Genomic DNA, 7068 nt, shown 5'->3' with positions numbered 1-7068 from the left:
AACAGGAACCTCTAGAATACTCAATATTGATTGAACTGTATCTGAGCAGCTGCAAAAATGCTATTGAGTCGACACAATACATCATCAACTCGGAACAATTGAACTCTGGGGAGCTTTCACTCTGAGAAGTGTAAATAAACTCAACAATGTAACAGAGCTTTTATGGGAAAATTGCAGTGATCCTTGCAGTTTAAGAACACAATCTGATGCTGCCTTTGTTGTGTTAACTTTGTATTATGTGAATTTTCAGATTGTGAAAGGAAGGTAGTGAGTTTGTTCAGATTTACCTAGCGCTCATAACAAAAAAAAGAAACAAAAAGCCAAAACAAAACAGAAAAATAAACTGACACTGATAGATTTAGTTACAGCAATTATTCAATGCCAAAGAAGCACATTATTCACATCACACAATAGAGATATATTGCTAGTTATAACAACAAGATTTGTATTTACTGGATAAAGAGACCCTGGTTGGCAGTTATAAAATATTTTTTCTGAAAGTCAATTTTCACCTCATTAGAACATACATGGAGAACTCCAATCAGGATAAAATCGCAAGCAGGGACATAAGTACAGGTCATGAGTAAAATTTTTAAATATACACAAAATCAACACAGGAAAAGTGGAACCAGTCCAACTCCACCTCATCTTCTCTGTGCAGCCTTTGAACTTCATACCCCAATGCTTTATATAGAAGGCTGGCCATACAATGATTAAAATTCGATCAGTGTGTGTCCTCCACCACTCAACAGACGCGTCACTTTAGGGAGAATACGTTTATTGTTTGTAGTTGTTCCTCATAACTGAGGTCCTCCTCCCCGTTATTAGCTTTGTTGCCCTTCTCTGGACTTTCTCTAGTTCAAGTAAATCCTTCACTGAGGAGTGGAGACTAGGAATGGACAGCATACTCAAGATGTGGGTGAACCAGAGTTTTGTAAAGCATTATCATTCTAGTTTTAACTCTTAATTAAATACCCTTTTAAATGCATGCTAATAGTCTGCTGGCCTTGCTTCCTGCAGCTTGGCATTGCATGCTAATGTCATGTCATCTACTAAGACTCCCAGATTCTTTTCCAACTTGGATTCCCCCAGAAGTCCTCCCCCTAGTGTGTAACTTACATGCATATTTTTAGCTCCCAAGTACATTACTTTACATTTTGCTAAATTGAACCTCAACTGCTATATAGCTGCCCTTCCCTCTATTGCAACTAGGTGTTCTTATCCTGTTGTGAAGTTATTGCCTTGCTTAGTTTTGTATCATCAGCAAACACTGAGATTGAACTATTTATTCCAACTCTGGGAAGAGCCCTGGGGCACCCTCCTCACAGCTTCAGGCCATTCAGAAAATATGCCATTAATCATCACCCTCAGATCCTGTTCCTGCAATCAGTTTTCTATTCGGGTAAATACCATGTAATTAATGCCAAAATACCTTACTTTTTAAGGGATTGTTTGTGGAATACTGTATCAAATGCCTTATCAAAATCCAGACACACTGGGGTTTATTTACTGAACCTGGTTGACTCAGAATCTTGTCCACTTCTGCATAAAAACCAATCAGCTTCCAGGTTTTATTGCTGAAGCTTAACTGAACATGCTGAGGTTAGAGGCTGATTGGCTACCATGCACAGGTGCCCAAGATTGTGAGTCAACCAGGTTTAGTAAATAAACCCCACTACGTCCATAGACCTTCCTATATCCAAATTACAGCTCACCTCCTCATACAGCATTAAAATGTTAGTCTGGAAACTTTCCATAAATCCATATTGGTTACCACTAGTGATACTATTTTCATCAGCAGATTCTTGGATATGGTCCTTTATCACTCCTTCCAATAGATTACATACTATGGATGTTAGGCTGATTGCCCTGTGGTTTCCAGGTATATATCTTGACCATTTTTTAATATTGGCACTGCGTTTACTTGTTGCCATTCTGCTGGTTCCAGTCCAGTCAGTAAGCTGTGCTTAAAATGAGGAACAATGGTCTTGTTATAACATTACTATGTTCTTTGGGAACTCTTAGCAATAGAATCTGGTTGGCCGCACATCTAAAACATCACCTATATTATAAAGTCTTCAATATAAATACATCTCAGCAAACATGACAGGGGAATACAGCATCCACAGGTATTGTGTTTCATGCTAGATCAGAGCTTATTATAGCTAACAAACATATATCTCATACAAGTATTTATATAAATGTACAAAACACTTCTACTATCAGGTGAGCCTGAGTGAGATAATTAGAACACAGCCACCAATCAATAGCAGCTGCTTTCCACAACATAAAAAAAAATTAAAAAAATTAAATAAACAACTTTAAAACCAAATAATGGTAGTAATACAGTATATACTGTACAATGTCTATATGGATGAAAGCCTAGGGGGATGAAAAAAACCCCATCTATTAATTCACATGCAGGGGCGGACTGACCATTTGGAAACTTGGGCACTGCCCGAGGGCCCGGGGTCAGTAGGGGTCCCCATGAGATGCCCCTGGTACCTTTTTCATAGGCTTTTTTGAGTTTGGGCAAGGACACAGGGGCCCCATGATCCCCTATTGCCCGGGGGCCCCATGAGTTGTCAGTCTGCCCCTGTTCACATGCTATGATGTCTAATCACACATAAAGAGTGGTGTCTATTCTTTCATAAAAATATTAAACATCCCATTGAGGATTTAACCCCTGAAGACTTTCTAGTACCCAACAGGAAACGTACCTTTTGCACAACATCTTAAATCTGGCTCATCCTCTTTTAGGAACAACAATTTTCTCCATTTCTTGTATATGCAGGGCTGAGGTATTGCTGGCATGACACTCATTAAAATGAATGGCAACATTAGTTAAGTGTTTCTTTTCTATATCATACAAGTGATCATGCAATTGACCCCTCAAACAATGAGTCATAAACCAAATTCTTTATGTTACAGTTAATAAAAGAGGTAATTTTATAATCCGTATTCTGACATGTGGAATGTATCTATCATCTCTCATCACATGTGTGCATCAGGGACATCTATCTAGTCCTGGTGATTTGTTCAGGACTAGTTTTTTTGAACACACATTCAATATATTGTCATTAACACTGTCTTGTTTATTATGCCCCTCATTTTCATTTGTATAAAGGAGAAATATATTTAATACAGTTCTCCTTCTCCCTGTCACTTGTGACCAACTTCCCGATATCATCTTTTATGGGGTCTGACCTTGCCTTTTATATTATTAATATATTTGAAAAGAAAAACTGTGAGATTTTTTTTTTTACTCTCCTCTGCAATGTGTCATTCATAATATATTTTAGCTGCCCTGATTGCATTCTTGCATTTCGGAATTGCACTCTATTGCAGTTTTGGAATGTGGATGATGACCTTTCAACTTTATATTTATTAAGGAACTGTTTTTTTTCTCATTAATATGCCTTTTATGTTAGTATTTAGCCACCCAGGTTTAACTTTTGTTCTTTTACATTTACATCTTTACATCTTTTACACCTTCAAAGTACTCCCACATCTGTGCAGTGTTCTTTGTTGCAAGAATTTGATCCTATTTAGTGTCATGTAGTATGAGCGTAGCTTATTAAAGTTATATACTATATATCATTTATGGAAAATGTAATTACTCTGTAGTCACTGCCACATCTGCACTCAGTTCTGTATTACTTTTGATTAGTAGGTCCAGTGGAGCATTATCTCTAGTCCAAACTTCCACTATTTGACTCATGAAATTGTCCTGCATTACATTCAAGAAATATGACCCTTAGTTGAGAGAGCAGTTTTTTCTGTCCAGTCAGTACCGAGATAATTGACGTCCCCCATGATTATAACATTGCCCTGCCGCCTTGTCATCTTTAACTGTGAAAGTAGATGGGTCTCCTTCTCCTTCATGTTAGGGAGGCTATAGCATACACCCACAATTAATTTAGTGTTTGTTTCATCATCATCATCATCATCATCATCTTTATTATACAGGATTTATACAGTGCCAACAGTTTCCACAGCGCTTTACAAAATGAAGGTAGATATTACAGTTACAATACAGTACAAGAGGAACCAGAGGGCCCTGCTCAATAGAGCTTACAATCTAGGAGGAATGGTTGAGTGATACAAAAGGTGATAGCTGTGGGGGATAAGCTGATGGAGAAAATAAAAGGCAGTTTACTAGTTAGAAGCAGGATAGACTTCTTTAAAGAGAAAGGTTTTCAGGGATCGTATAAAGGTGGATAGATTAGGAGATAGCCTGACAGATTGGGGTAGGGCATTCCATAGGATGGGAGAAGCTCGAGAGGAGTCCTGGAGGTGAGCATGGGAGGTGACATGGGAACTAGAGAGCAGAATATCTTGGGAGGATGGAAGAGAGCAGTTTGGTTGATATTTTGAGACCAGGTTGCTGATGTAGCTGGGGGCAGAGTTGTGGATGTCTTTGTTCTTTGGATGTAAGTTGTTAGTATTTTGAATTGTATTCGTTGGGCGAGTGGAAGTCTGTGGAAGGATTGGCAGAGAGGAGTAGCAGACACTGAACGGATGGTAAGGTGGATGAGCCTGGCAGCAGTATTCATGATGGACTGGAGGTGGGATAGCCTATGTAAAGGTAATCCAATGAGGAGGGAGTTGCAGTAGTTGATGAGAGAGATAACCAGGGAGTTAATTAGAAATTTTGTGGTATCATTGGTTAAAAAAGGGTGTATTCTGGAGATGTTGCGGAGTTTGAGGCGGCATGATTTGGACAGGGATTGGATGTAGGCCTAAAAGGATAGTTCAGAATCCAGGTTTACTCCTAGCACACTGGCATGAGGGGATGGGTTGATAGTGGTGCTATTGATCCTGACCGAGAAATCAAGGGAAGAGGCATGTGGGAGAGGAAATATTATAAGCTCAGTTTTGGATAGATTGGGTTTTAGGAAGTGGTGTGACATCCAATCTGATATTTTTGTTTGTAAATTGGTGATACGTTTGGAAACTGATGGGGTGAGCTGAGGAGTACAGAGAAAGATTTGTGTGTCATCAGCATAGAAATGCTATTGGAAACCATGGGAAGCTATCAGCTGACCCAAGGAAGAAGTGTAGATCGATAATAGGAGAGGTCCAAGGACAGAACCTTGGGGGACCCCGACAGTAAGAGGAGTAGGAGAGGAGGAAATAGAGTTGTGACACTAAAGGTGCGGTGAGATAGGTAAGATTCAAACCAATGGAGAGTACAGTCACGGAGACCAAGTAAATAGAGTTTTTTAAGGAGGAGGTCAATTGTGTCAAAGGCAGCGGAGAGGTCCAAGAGTAAGAGTACGGAATAGTGATCATTGGTTTTAGCGGTTAGTAAGTTGTTTGTGAGTTTTAGAAGATAATTTTCTGTGGAGTGTTGTGGGCAAAAGCCAGACTGAAGGGGATCGAGAAGGCTATGTTGAAAGGGCTGTTGCTACTGATCCACAAAAACTGACAGCTTTCAAGGAAAATAACAGTCCAGGATCTGTTTCTGTACATAGGAAGGATGTTGTCCCCCCTTCATTGATTTAAGCAAAACTGGGCATCCCATAATCCCTGTTTCGAAAAAATAGAACAGAAAAAAGCCACCTGTAAAGGCACAAATAGTTTGTGTCCTAGTACTATCTCCGACTCACTTATCATAAAAGTGTGGATTTATAAACCGGGAAATGCATAGTAAACAATATGGTAGTGTGACAAGAGCAACACCACCTAGAAAAAAGAGGTTACTTAAAGATCCACGCGGAGTAATGTAGGTTCAATAGTTACAAAGAGTACTTTATTTGATCACATAGATCGTGGGGAGGTTAAGCAAAAGCACGGTGAACATATCAGACAAATAAAATCATTTAAAAGCACTTGGCATCCTCATTCCTGGGTGATTTTGGCACATAGGGAACCATATAAGGCAATGGGGTATTATCTAGCTATATGATCCTAAGTTTCCATATAATTCAAGCTTGTATTTAGGTTAGCCATGTATTCTTCAGACGTATTCTTGGTATAGGCCAGGATATGTAGAATAGCTTCCTGGTAAGTAGAAACTGGAACAAAAAAAAATATATGGTCTTAAATAGCACATAGATCACACCATAACTGCCCCATTCAGAGATAGATTACGTCACTACGCTCGGCGTCTTCATAGGGTGCGGTGCCCACCAGGAGGAAAGGAGCGGCGTTGTTACAGCTCCATGCTAGGAAGGCACGAGGCTTTGAAAAACTACCATAAAGCTACTATTACAGCAGTCCGCATATGGCCATCCTAAATAGGAGCATACCTTCCACCGGTGGCAAGTTATCTTTGCTTATTTGGCTCAGTTAGCGGTAGTTGCTGTTTAGATTCATAGAGCTTATATGGAGTTGAGAGGGAACGCTATATGTGCCTAGTACTCCTGTTTTTTCAGGGAATTTTTTGGAAATCCTCTTAGGGGGACAATATATATACTCTATGTCACACATATGCTGTACGCTGTGATATAGTTATATCCTCAAGGAACCGCTTTACTATCTCAGTTTGAGCAATTTTTGGAAACCCTATACTGGGTATATAGATTCAGGTATATAGTGCCTGCTACATATATAATACTTTTTTTGATATTTATGTATTGAGACTACCTGGCTTCCCACCTATATATGCACTATTAAACAAGCATTAAGGACCTGATCCTATTTCAAGTCGACGCGAGTCCTCTTGATCTTCATTGATGGTAATATATACCTCTATTTTATTTTGTTGTTTCTCATTATTCAGGGATTCTGCTTGATGTGTATGATCTATATAATTTTTTATACAGTCATGGCCGAAATTGTTGGCACCCTTGATATTTTTCCTGAAAATCAAGTATTTCACACAAAAAAGGTATTGCATTAACACATGTTTTGCTATACACATGTTTATTCCCTTTGTATGTATTGGAACAAATATAAAACAGAGGCAGAAAAGCAAATATGACATAATGTCACACAAAACCCCAAAAATGGGCTGGACAAAAGTATTGGCACCCTTAACTTAATATTTGGTTGCACACCCTTTGGAAAACATAACTGAAATCAGTCGCTTCCTATAACCATCAATAAGCTTCTGACACCTCT

Source organism: Staurois parvus, unplaced genomic scaffold, assembly GCF_062004578.1.
Source record: "Staurois parvus isolate SC_StPar_1 unplaced genomic scaffold, SC_StPar_1.0 ptg000050l, whole genome shotgun sequence".
Lineage (NCBI taxonomy): Eukaryota > Metazoa > Chordata > Amphibia > Anura > Ranidae > Staurois > Staurois parvus.
Note: the sequence above shows the minus strand (reverse complement) of the source record.